Genomic DNA, 14,344 nt, shown 5'->3' with positions numbered 1-14,344 from the left:
TTACAATGGCCATCTGAGTTCCCGGACGTGAACCCCATTGAAAACCTATGGTTTGAATTGAAGATGGCAGTCCATAAGTGCAGGGCGAACGATATCAGGGATCTGGAAAGATTCTATATGGAGGAATGGTCTAAGGTCCCTCACAATGTGTTCTACAATTTCATAAAATATTTTAGAAAAAGGCTCAGTGCCATTATCCTCGAAGGGGAGGGTGCTGGAATTATGAAAACAAGCTGCCAATAATTTTGACCCCTATCTTTAAAAAAAAAGTTTTATTACTCAACATCAAGAGTGAAGCGGCGACTGCGGGATGCTGGCCTTGTAGGCAGAGTTCCTCTGTCCAGTGTCTGTGTTCTTTTTATTGGCCTGTCTGAGATATGGCTTTTTCTTTGCAACTCTGCCTAGAAGGCCAGCATCCCGGAGTCGCTTCTTCACTGTTGATGTTGAGACTGGTGTTTTGTGGGTACAATTTAATGAAACTGCCAGTTGAGGACTTGTGAGGCGTCTGTTTCTCAAACTAGACACTAATGTACTTGTCCTGTTGTTAAAGCCAGTTTGCGCTGTTTCCGGGAAGGGAGTAGTACACAGCACTGTACAAGATCTTCAGTTTCTTGGCAATTTCTCACATGGAATAGCCTTCATTTCTCAGAACAAGAATAAGACTGACGAGATTCAGAAAAAAGTTATTTGTTTCTGGCCATTTTGAGCTTGTAATCGAACCCACAAATTCTGATGTGCCATTGGAACACAGGAGTGATGATTCCATAAAAAATCTGCCTTTCAAGCTACAATAGTCATTTTGTTATGGCTCTCGTGGGTTGAAGAAGGAGACCAAGGTGTGGCGTGGAAGGCGTTCATGATTTTTAATAAACAGAACACCGCAACAAAATAACAAAGTAGAAAAAATGAAAGCGCACAGTTCTGTCAGGCAACAAAACAGCTAAACAGAAAATAACTACATACAAAACACAGGTGGGAAAAAGGCTGCCTACGTATGATTCCCAATCAGAGACAATGATAGACAGCTGCCTCTGATTGGGAACCACACTCGGCTAAAAACAAAGAAATAGAAAAGATAGAAATAAAGAAACTAGAATGCCCACCCTAGTCACACCCTGGCCTAACCAAAATAGAGAATAAAAACCTCTCTATGGCCAGGGCGTGACACATTTACAACATTAACAATGTTTACACTGTATTTCGGATCAATTTGATGTTATTTTAATGGACAAAAAAATAGCTTTTCTTTCAAAAACAAGGAAATTTCTAAGTGACCCCAAACTTTTGAACGGTAGTGTATATCAGATGAGAAAGGGGTGAAATGCCCCATAACTTGACCATACCAGCAAGACAGGGGGTACTCTGAGTGCTAATTTAGCAGACTATTAAGAAAGTGGAGGGTGTGCAAAGTGGACAGTATCCCTCTGTGGCAAGATGTGAGCAGTCATGCAAATTAAAAAAAATTACTTGACATATTCATAATGTTTGCAGAAAACATTGTCGCCTGTGAAAGCTTGTCAAGAAACATTGATGTGAGCATGCTGTGTTTGAGGTACACAGTCTTCAAATGTTAATGGGAGTCCTGATCCTTAACAAAAGGATATCTTTATTTTTGTTTTGGTCTGGAAGCTCTTTTTGAAAGCCTGCATTAAAGGCCCCGCATCGGCCACAGAGATTAAAGTGTGACTGTTCCCACTGTCTGAGGCCTGGATATGTCTGTCCACACTGTCAATAGAGTTTCCGACCACTCACCAATTACTTTGCACTCAGATGCACTTTAGCGTCTCTTGCTAACAGTTCTTCAGAAACCCGAAGTGAGTTCTCCTTTCGCTTTCAAGTACTGTAGGAAATGCGAGCATAATGATAAACCCCATGGCCTTGAAGTTTTTTCTCTTTCTTCTGTCAAATGTTTATATTATTACTTGCACAGTTGTCTTTCCTGTTTGTTATCTCCTCTCTCAGCAGTCTATTTCTCCTGTTTGACATTCTTCTGTTGTTAACACTCTTTGCAGTCCATAATTTGATATAATTATTCAGAATACCCCAAGTGACACATTGTATTTCCTGGGAGCTCCCAACATGCCCATGTTTAATAACAGCTATTCCATCTTAATGTGTTTAATTTGACAACTACAACGTAATATATAAAGAAATACATGTTTGACCTTAACTACGCACGTAATGTTTGTGGATTCAATTAAAAGCATTTGTGAAGTGAAAAGTCATTTGAACTTTTTTAGGAAAACTTCAGTGTACAACACCAGTCAACAATACAAGTATTGCACTTGCAGCAGAGGTGACTCGGACTCACTCTCTCATTTACATTTTAGTAGACACTCTTATCCAGAGCAACTTACAGAAGTAATGAGGGCTAAGTGCCTTGCTCAAGGGCACATTGACATATTGTTTTCAGCACGGGGTTACTGATCCAACCTCTTAACCACCAGGCTACCTGCTGCCCTACTCTCTTGTGATAAGGTAGCCCGGCTTGCAACTTCAAAATCAGTGTCATCCTCGGCTCAAGATGGAGTTTCCCCTTAGTCTAATGTTAAAGACATTGGTTTCCAGAGCGGGGAGACTGGGGTTCAGAGCCCACCTGTGACATAAGCAAATGAGCTTGATGAGCATCACAGTGTTTATTTCTGAGATTGTAGTACATATTGTTGATTGTAATACAGTTGAATTGCCTTGAACACTAAACAGCTTGGAGGAGGTTATCTTTCTGTCAGTAACACCATGATAATAAATGTGCTTTGAGATCAAAACAATCTCCATTTTGACCATACTCCAAGAAGTAATGTGCAGTAGACTTAAGGCTGATTTGGACACTACGGAGCGTAACACAGTTTTGCAATGTCATTGTTCGTCACCAAAAATGTTACGGCATTTGACACAGTTTTTTTCTAACCGGAAATGGAGACCCTATGTATCGTTCCTTGTGAAGACTGAGGGGCAGTATTGAGTGACTTTTCCAACGGAAGTCCCGCCCCTGTGTCTACATCACATGAGACAATACTAGCACCTATACAGCCCTCCGATGTGGTTATATTTGGACAAGCATGCAGAAGACTACAGCTGGAGGGAGATATTACAACATTTGAACACTGATACTGATATCAAAGAAACATGGAGAAGGATTTGGTGCTGGTATGTTTGCAATCTTGAAAGGGTGAATTAGATGAGGAGTGGAGATGCCACTGGTGTGTAAGTCCTTGCTGATTGTCCAAGATTTACGTGAAACACCGTCAGACAGACACCAATATGCCAGATATGGTATGTTCTCATCATGCAGCCGAGTCCTTTTGTACAGTGTGTGTGTTCTTGATCTTCTGTTTAGCAGACCTAATTATAAAATGTGAAATCAGCTCCTTTCTGGATGGGAGAAATTGTGAGTGGGAAATATTCAGTACCTGTGTTGATATCATAATGAATATTATTTAATATATTTAGAATAAGTCTGTAATGTAACAAAATGTGTAAAAAGTCAAGGGGTCTGAATACTTTCCAAATGCACTGTATGAATAACATTACTACACAGATCGTACACGTAATGTTAGCTAGCGAGCCAACTAATGTTAGCTAACTAGCTAACAGTGTGTTTTAACTTGCAATGAAAACGACTTTGAGAAAATTAGAAATGTATAATATCTGAAAATATAGCTAGACTCTTACCCTTATAAATGGATGAACGCTTCTCCATCTCTGTCACAGATGCCATGGTTGCCCTTCCTTTGAAGATGTAATCCAGGCAGGTGTTTTTTACAACAGCCTTATGTGTTCTCTTTTCGACTCCCTCCGCATTTGCAATCAAAAGCCTGAATGTTCTCAATATCCTTAGCTGTCATGCTCTGCTTCTACCGAGCATTCCACTGATTTCAAAACTCGGTCCTCCAGAAAGTGGAGAGCCTTAGAAACACGTGCAATTCTTTGTGATATTTTTCAAAATTTACGCTTTAGAAAGGCTTACCTACAAATACTAAGCAGCTCATATTATACACAGCAGTGTGCTACATGGCAGACCATCCTGAACTCAACTCTCGGCATGTCCAGCCCATCCATTATCTAAAACAATCATGGCTCGCAGGAATGTTACTGTCTTTTTCCTTGGCTAAACCAACTAGGCTCGTAATTTAACACATTTATTTGTATTTATAGATGGCATACAAATGTGTTTTTAAGGCACACGAATGTTCACATTCCAGAAAACATTTCTTCCCTAAAACGCATTTTGATTAAAAAAAACAACATTCAAGTAGTGATCCGCGACATATGTCTAGTTTCCTGAAACTAGTGACATTTTCTGTGTATGTAATGATATGTATGCTGTGTGTGCCGTTTTTAAATGTACAGTGCCAGTCAAAAGTTGACACACCTACTCATTCCAGCGTTTTTCATTATTTGAACTTTTTTCTACATTGTAGAATAATAGTGAAGATATCAAAACTATGAAATAACATATATGAAATCATGTAGTAACCAAAAATGCTTTAAACAACTCAAAATACATTTTATATTTGAGATTCTTCAAAGTAGCCACCCTTTGCCTTGATGACTGCGTTGCACACTCTTGGCATTCTCTCAACCAGCTTCATCAGGTAGTCACCTGGAATGCATTTCAATCAACAGATGTGCCTTGTTAAAAGTTCATTTGTGGAATTTCTTTCCTTCATGGTTGAATTTCTGCAAAGAAACCACTACTAAAGGACACCAATAATAAGAAGAGACTTGCTTGGGCCAAGAAACACAAGCAAAGATCATGTGGAACCCAAAAGGGTTCTATCTGTAACCAAAAGGGGTAGTGTAGATAACAGGTACTGTATAAATGTAAAACTTGCCCAAGACATTAGATAGTTTATCCAGAGACTCTTTGTCTCGATTCGTCAATCTCATCCAGATCATCATGGCCCTGTGAGTGACATTAAACTTGAGACAGGCATTTGTAGTTCTATATGTTAGCCACATTAGGAGATAATTAGCATTTCATTTTGGGGGAGTTAATACAGGCGAACATATTGATCAAATCATTTACATTTACATTTAAGTCATTTAGCAGACGCTCTTATCCAGAGCGACTTAAATCCACCGTATTCTAGAGATTGTCAAAATGTCACGCCCGGGTAAACCTACATGAAACAGACCTTAATTTAAGTGTTTCTAAAATGAATTGGTTACAAAAAAAACAATTGGAACCATTTCCATGTTTGATCGCTAGGTTTTATGACTCATACTGTAGTTCAGCGTAGAAACATGGTAATTAAATACAATGACCATAATCCATTGTGCCCGTTGTTTACAGCTCGGACCGAGATCTGTATATAATGATGAGATGCTCATGTCTCCACCCTAACAATGGGAGTTGTTATCACAAAGGCGGAAAGGCAGAGGACAAGATTAGGTCCAAAATAAACCCATATAAATGCATTGGCCTTAATATGGACAGATTAGGGTGAGAGTAATAAAACAAAAAGTCTATCTGGATGGATATATGATTATACACACACAGACTGCATAGATTGCATTAGAGAGGAATGTACGCAACACTACGGTGACAGGAATAGAGACAGTTTGGGAAAGTATGCCTTATCTGCTTTGAAGAACTGTTACAATTATTTCGCCAGACATCTCTGCAGCATACTGTACTTATGCAGTCTAACCTAGCTAAATGGGATGACTAAAGACAGTACAGTATGGGGAGCACAGATGTAAGATTAGATGGTCTGGCTGGCTGGCTGCTACTGCCTGAGCAGAGATGACATGATTGATGACTTTAAGGAATGGAGAAAAAAAAAGTACTATACACATCTGAAATATTTTATTATTTCATAGTAATTTCCTATTTATGTCAACCCAATGTGGATCTGACAAAGACAATGGCGATTGTGTTTTAATGTCCTTATTTCTAAATGGATTTAATGACCAATGCAACCATGTTTCCCACTGTTGCTTCCCACTGGGCAGCAGTTGCTTCACTGGGCAGCTGCATCACGTCGTTGGCAGTAGCTAACGTAGACAATTTGAATTGTACTTGGTTACAATGCCCTCCACTAATATTGGCACCCTTGGTAAATATGTGCTAAACAGGCTGTAAAAAACTTTCTTGGTTTTTCATTCAAAATATTCACAAAAATCTAACTTTTAATTAAAGTAAAATAATTGAAAGAAAATGTTTGATTCTTAACATAAAACAAATATTTTTCTCAAATATATGTGAGTCACAATTATTGGCACCCCTTCAATCAATACTTTGTGCAACCTCCTGTCACGGAATTCTAGGAGTGGTGGGTGTAGAGTCAGGCACAGAGAGCAATACTTCCAAATGAATGCGTTATTCCACTTGGTCCAGCCAACAAACAGGCAAATGACCATAAAACAGGTATGCCAAAAACCAGGAAAATAAACATACAACAAATTACGCAGGAGAAAATCAACTTCACCACTGACATTAGGAATAAACCCGACCAAAATAAGCAACAGGTGAAAACAATCAAGACAAAACCAACAGAAAAAAGGGATCGGTGGCAGCTAGTAGGCTGGTGACGACGACTGCTGAGCGCCGCCCGAACAGTAAGAAGAACCACCTTCGGTAAAAGTCGTGACATCTCCCTTTGCCAAGATAACAGCTCTGAGTCTTCTCCTAGAATGGGTAATGAGGTTGGAGAACACATGGCAAGGGATCTGAGACCATTCCTCCATACAGAATCTCTCCAGATCCTTCAGACTCCGAGATCCACAGTTGTGGACTCTCCTCTTCAGCTCATCCCATAGGTTTTCTATGGGGTTTAGGCCAGGGGACTGGGACGGCCATGGCAAAACCTTGATTCTGTGGTCAGTGAACCATTTTTGTGTTGATGTTGGGGTGCTTTGGTTCATTGTCCTGCTGGAAGATCCAACCAAGGCCCAGTTAAAGCTTCCTAGTAGAGGCAGTCAGGTTTTGATTGAATATCTGCTGGTACTTGGAGTCCATGATAAGTATGTATCCTAACAAGTTGTCACGGGCCTTTGGAAGAAAAACAGGCTTACAACATCAAAGATAAACCACCATGCTCAACAGTGGGGATGAGGTACTTTTCTGCATATCTTTGTCTACGTAAAACCCACCTCTTGTGTATGTTTCCAAAAAGCTGAATTTTGTTCTCATTTGACCATAGAACCCGGTCCCATTGAAAGTACCAGGAACGTTTGGCAAACTGTAGGCGCTTGAGTTTGTTGTTTGGTGACAGCCATGGCTTTTTTATGGTAACCCTTCCAAACAACTTGTGGTTATGTAGGTGGCGTCTGATCGTAGTTTTGGAGACTTTCTGACCCCAAGACCCAAATAATGTCTGCAATTCTCCAGCTGTGATCCTTTCTGGCAACTCTAACTATCCTCCTCACTGTGTGTGGGGTCAATATAGACACATGTCCTCTTCCAGTCCAATTGTTAACATCTCCAGTTGCTTTAAACTTCTTGATTATTGCCCTCATAGTGGAAATGGCGTTTTCAACCACTGAGCTATTTTCTCATAGCCATTTCCTGATTTGTGCAGCTCAACAACCTTTTGTCGCACATCATTACTGTATACTCGTCTTTCCAATAGTGATGGATGACTATGGGAACTTGGCCGGTATGTCATCTCATATTTATACCCCAGTGAAACAGGAAGTCATGGCATACCACTTAAGTATTCCTAAGCACTCAGGTGAACTTATTGTAAAACATGAATGGGAATATACTTCAGTTAGATTTTACTCATAAGAATTTCTAGGGTTGTCATTGTGGCACACATGTTTTGGAGAAAAATATTTATTTCACATTTACTTTTTTCAATAATTTTACTTTAATTAAAGGTTCGATTTCTTGTGAATATTTTGAATGAAAGACCAAGGGAGAAACAGCAAAGACATTTTTTACAGCCCATTTTGCTCATATTTCCCAAGGCGCCAATATAAGTGGAAGGCACTGTATATTTAGAGTAGGTTAGCAGCCTACATGAAAAATAACAACTTGTAATATTGGTAGTAACCATCTGGATGTTACTGTGATACAATCAACTGCTGCTCAGTGGGGAGAGTTTGCGCTACAAACTCGCAGCAAAACAACACGTGGCAGAATATGTTCTCCGCTCGCGAGTCCCGCTTGCCAAGCACTGCTGGCCTGCAGTTACTTACGTTAGTGGAAAGTAGCTAAATAGTGTATCTAATATCAGGCCAGGGTGACAGGCAGCTAAAGCACATTTGTTCATTTTGTTGTCCGATAAAAACTCCCATATCTCAATTTGAACTTTGGCGGACAAGTTGCAAATTCTTGCTGAAGTTTCTAGCCACAAGCATAAACTAGCAAGCTGGGGAGGGCTCATTAGGACGACTGACTGAACCGAATCTATTCGTCCCCACTCAACTCTCGCTGTGTGACATATGTCATCAATTTTTGGCACCAGGCATGTCCGTATAGCCTCTCCCGACAGCAAGTGAACTAGCTAGCTATCTAATGTTAGCTTGATTGGACATGACATATTTAGAGATACCTAGGATTTTTAGCTAGTTATGTACTTTGTGTAAATTAGGATAACTATCACACCCTGATCTGTTCCACCGGTCTTTGTGGTTGTTTCCACCCCCTCCAGGTGTTGCGATCTTCCCCATTATCTCCAGTCTATTTATACCGGTGTTTTCTGTCTGTTGCCAGTTCTTTTTTTTCCGTCAGGCCTACCAGCGTTTTTCCCCTTTCCACCTTTTCAAGTTCCTGTTTCCTAGTTTTCCCTGCCTTTCTGTACCTTATGATCTGGATTACTGACCTCTGCCTGGCCTTGACCTGTCGTTTTGCCTGCCCCCTGTTCTAGTAATAAACTTTTGTTACTTTGAAACTGTCTGCCCCTGGGTCTTCTCCTGAGCCTTGACAACATCATTGTCATTTGATTGAATGTGTGAAGTGAGAGAGAACAATAGAACGGTTGGTTTAAATTAATTGATCTTGCATATGCAGTTGAAGTCTGAAGTTCACATACACTTATATTGGAGTCATTAAAACTAGTTTTTCAACCACTTCGCAAATTCCTAGTTAACAAACTATAGTTTTGGCAAGTCGGTTAGGACATCTACTTTCTGTATGACACAAGTAATTTTTCTAACAATTGTTGACATTATTTCAGTTATAATACACTGTATCACAATTCCAGTGGGTCAGAAGTATACTGACTGTGCCTTTAAACAGCTTGGACAATTCTAGAAAATGATGTCATGGCTTTAGAAGCTTCTGATAGGCTAATTGACATCATTTGAGTCAATTGGAGGTGTACCTGTAGAAGTATTTCAAGCCCAACCTTCAAACTCAGTGCCTCTTTGCTTGGCTGCCGGGGCGGCAGGTAGCCTAGTGGTTAAGGAGTTGAACTAGTAACCGAAAGGTTGCAAGATTGAATCCCGAGCTGACTAGGTAAAAATCTGTTTTGCTCCAGAACAAGGCAGTTAACCCACAGTTCCTAGGCTGTTATTGAAACTGACTTGCCTAGTGAAATAAATAAAAACTTAATGGGAAAATCAAAAGAAATCAGCCAAGGCCTCAGAAAATAAATTCTAGTTCATCCTTGGGAGCAATTTCCAAACGACTGAAGATACCACGTTCATCTGTACAAACAATAGTACGCACGTATTAACACCATGGGACCACGCTGCCATCATACCGCTCAGGAAGGAGACGTTGTCACGGGTTTCTTCTAACTCCTCCTCTGACAAAGAGGTGGAACAAGGATCGGACCAAAATGCAGCGTGGTTAGTTAGATACATCTTTAATGAAGATGAAACACGTACAATACAAAAACAACAAACGTGGAAAACCGAAACAGCCCTATCTTTTTTTTTATAAAAAATGATTTATTATCTTCAATACCATTCATTCTTTACAACTCATAATTTTCATACATACTCAAATAATGGTATTTTAATTAAACTAATCTAACTAAACATAAACCCCAAACAAAACCTCAGGGGAGCATCTTCCCTCCCAGTCACACTACAAAATACCTTTCATTATCTCGCCATCACTAATCTATCCCCTTACAAATCTAAATGACACCAAGCCCTAAACCCCCCTTCCACCTCTCCCGAGCAGCATGCTGCCCCCACTTCCTCTCCTCACTCTTCATCCTCCCCCTCAAATCTCCTTCCACCCTCCTCACTATCCCTTCCACCCCCCAATCTCTCCCTGTCTTCACCATGTTCTGCCTGGCTTCCCACAGCCCCCGTTTAAAGAGGCTCATGAGAAGCCAGAGCAGAAACCTGTCCCTATCCGTCCCTCTCGCTCTCCCTACACCTCTCTCTAACCTGGCCCACGTCAATACAAAATCCCCACTTACCAAACCTAACAACACCCGTGCCCTAGCCCATACTACTCCGGCAAAGGCACAGTCCCAAAAGACATGGCGCACAGTCTCCTCCCTGCCACAAGAGGATCTTGGACAGGTGGGTATTGCACCAAACTATAGCGGTACATGATGGAACATACCGGGAAGCACTTATGGGGGCTCAACCAATTCAGGTCCTTGAGCCTGTTGTCCAGACCCCGCGCCTGCACTCCCTCCCAGACCACTTCCGAGATGCCCACTACAGGCGCCGGACTCCCTGCCTTTCTGACCTCCTCGTACAGGTGCCTGTGATCTAAACCTACTCGGGCAACTTCAACCTCAGGGTGCGCACGCAGCCACTTGGCCGCATGACCAAAGTGCCACGGCAGCTGTTCCGCCCGAGGACCCGTGTTAGACCACACCATTACGCTTCTCGCCTGATACGAGAAGAACACCCGCAGGAGGTAACCGGATGGGTGTATCACTGGATGAGCAAGCTCCGTTAACAAGAAAGAAACAAAAATTGTGTCCAGCTTGAGGGAAATGTGGTACCCCCCTACCTCCCTCCCCGATGGGACAGATCATGCGTGCCCTGGCGACCCACTCGCACCTGCCACTCCACATGAACTGAAACACAAGCCTCACTAGAGGCCTCCTCAGACAAGCCGGCAATGGGTAGATGTACGCCAAATACAAAAGAGACGGCAACACATCCACCTTTAGGACCAGGATTTTGCCCACAAAAGACAAATACCTAGCCATCCACATTGCTAGCTTCCTCTGTACCACTGCGATACGCATGTTCCAGTTTAGCGTCGCTGAGCCAGAGGTCTCAAAATGGACCCCGAGAATCCTCAGGGCCCCCTCACAGAGAGATAACCCCCCAGGCACATCCGTTCTACCGCGCCATCTTCCGAGAAACTTGACGGAAGACTTTGCATGGTTCAGAACTGCTCCCGACGCTCGGGTGAAATCCCCAAAGATGGCAAGGGACCTTGTCAGGCACGAGTCCTTGCACAGCAGCAAGGAAGTGTCGTCGGCGTACTGCGTCATCTTAACACGCAGCCCACCACTTCCAGGGATCAACAAGCCTTCCACCCCTGTGTCTGCCCTAATGGCAGCCCCCAGAGGCTCCATGTACAGAACGAAGAGGAGAGCCGAGAGTGGGCACCCCTGCCTGACCCCAGACGAGAGGTCAAAAACATCACCCAAGTGACTATTTACACTAACTCGGCACCCCGCTCCGACATATAATGTACGAATCCATCCTATGAACTTCTCCCCAAATCCTAATCGACCTAACACTCTGAATAAAAAGGATCTATTCACTCGATCAAAGGCTTTCGCCTGATCTAGCGCTGCTACCATTAAAGGCAGTCCTCTATCTTCAACCCAAGCGATAGAGTCCCTGATTAACTGTAGGTTCCATCTAATAGAGCGGCCCTCTACCCCGCACGTCTGATCCTCATGGACGACGTAGGGAAGGGCTGTGCACAACCGGTCTGCTAAAACCTTTGCAAGTAGCTTGTAATCTACACGCAGCATGGTCAACGGCCGCCAGTTGCCAAGGTCTGTTACTTCCCCCTTCTTATATAAAAGTGACAGCACACCAACAGCCATTGATCCCCCCGGGACCCCCGTCTCAAGGATGGCCTTCAAGACTTCGAGGACCACTGGTCCAAGTATACCCCAAAACTTGAGATAAAACTCAGCCGGCAGCCCATCCATCCCAGGCACCTTCCCTTTTCCTATCCTTCTAAGAGCACTCTCAACCTCTTCTAGTGAAATCTGGGCCTCCATCACTTCTCTAATGTCCTCCGGCAACCGCCTGGACAAGTGTTCTAAAACCACTTCCCTGCTCTACATCTATTTCCCTTTCCTTAAATAAACCTTTGAAATGATCAGTTGTCACCCTGACCATATCCTCTGGTTCTCTAACTATACTACCATTTTCTTCCCTAACGCCATGCATTACCTTCCTACTCTGTCTGGCCCTAACCGACTTAAAGAACATAGCAGAACAAGTCTCATTATGTTCTAGAAAGTCGCTATGCGCACGCTCTAGGAAAGCTCAAGCCTTCCGCTCCTGCAACTCCCTGAGCTGCGCCTTTAGGGTTGCGGATCTCTCCCAGTCAAACGACCCGCCGAGGTTGCCTGCCTCGTATTCGAGTTCAATTAACCTTTGGATACGATCCACCTCCCTCCTCTCCTCCCTTTTTTTCCTCTTGCAATATCCTATTATATGGACCGGAGGCCTTCAAGCTTCCAAAAGAAACCATAAAACCCGTCAACAAAAGCCTGCTCCTCCAGCACATCCCGATCTAACTTCCAGTACCCCCTACCAAAGAGGCAGACTGGCGACCCCACCTGCAGTAGCACCCCGTCGTGATCCGAAAAGAAAACAGGCAACAGCCGCCCAGACAACTTACCCAAAGACCTGGGTACAAAAATATAGTCGAGCCTCCGCTCAACCCCCCTGGAGTTGCGCCATGTAGGAACGGCCATTTTCGGAGTAGTGTGCAGACCACCATCTACCAGACCATGGCAAGCCATTAGCCCGGCAATGGCGCCTGCACTGCTATCCCCCCTATTCCTAAATCTGTATTAAAATCCCCCCATCACTAATTTCCTATTTGTGACACACAGGGGTGTCAGACAGTCCACCATCTCCCTCCTGTCTGCCACCACCTGTGGCCCATACACCACCACTAATCTAAATTTACAATCCCTTATCGTGACATCCACCCCTATGACCCTCCCCTGCATTACCACAAAAGAATCCTCCACTTTTACCTCCCTGTGCCCACACAAAATCCCTACCCCCGATGAGTGCACCCACCCAATACCCCAAACCGACTCCCCCTTGTCCCACTCCCTCTTAAACCTACTAACATCCCCTCCATCCCTCAGGTGAACCTCCTGTAAAAAAAACAAAAATCAAACCCCACACCCTCCAAATAACTAAAAACCGCCCTCCTCTTAACAAAATCCCTTAAACCCCTTACATTTAAACTAACAAAAGTAAAATTAGACCCCATGAAAGAATAAAATAAAAACATGTAATACACTCAAATTCTAAACCCAGACAGAAAAAAAACAAAAACAGGAGACTCACCCGATGCTCCCCTGCTCCATATCTACCGGTGAGAACACCATCCGTACTCCCGACATCCCCCCCTCTTCCTCCATCTCACCAACCCAGGATGCAGGAATAGTGTTTGGCTCCAGGGTGCCCTGCACCCTGGGTCTACCCCCACAATCCTCCCCCTCCCCAGTGCTGCAGCCTGATTGGAAAAAAAATCGGGGAGGCTGAGTCCCCAAACAAAAAACTCCCCACCTCCTCCTGTACCCAGTCCTGAGTCTTGTTAGGTGTGTCCCCACCCAACAGAAGTTGAGGGCCTGGGGAAACCAGCAGCAACCCAGAAGTTTCTTCCACCCCCATCACTCTCTTGGCCATCCCCTCCCTCTCACTGTCGGCCAATCGCACCCTCCTCTTCATTCTCTTCTTTGGTGATGGCGGCAGTGGAGAGATACCACCCTCCCCCCCCGCCAGCTCCTCCACCATACCCCTCATCTCTTCCACCAGGGCACTTTCCCCCAGTCCACTTGCTCTTCCACCGTCTCCTTCTCCAACACTCCTCCCTCGCTTTCTTCTCTCTCATGCTCCTCCACTCGGTTGCCTTCTTCCGCCACTTTTCCTGTTTCTCCTACTCCCGTGCCTTCCGTTTCTTTCTCTCTTCCATCCGCCGCTTCTTGCTCCTCCTCCTTCCTTGCGGCCTTCCCCTCTGGACCTGTACTCTGGTCATGAGGCGTGCTTCCTTCCCCTCCTCTTCTTCCCCCATCCCCCGCTCCTGCTCCCCCCCAGCCGCAGACGTATATGACCTCTGACGAGCCGGGCACCCCCGCCACAGGTGTGCTGACGAGCCACACCCGTGGCACGCCTTAAGCTTGTCACAATCCCTCGCCTCGTGTTCCTCAGATCCACAAAATCTGCATTTTCTTGTGCTGCACGAGGCGAAAATGTGGCC

The sequence above is a fragment of the Oncorhynchus masou genome, chromosome 5, assembly GCF_036934945.1.
Source record: "Oncorhynchus masou masou isolate Uvic2021 chromosome 5, UVic_Omas_1.1, whole genome shotgun sequence".
Lineage (NCBI taxonomy): Eukaryota > Metazoa > Chordata > Actinopteri > Salmoniformes > Salmonidae > Oncorhynchus > Oncorhynchus masou.
The sequence above is the reverse complement of the archived record's forward strand: the minus strand, read 5'-3'. Positions refer to the sequence as shown.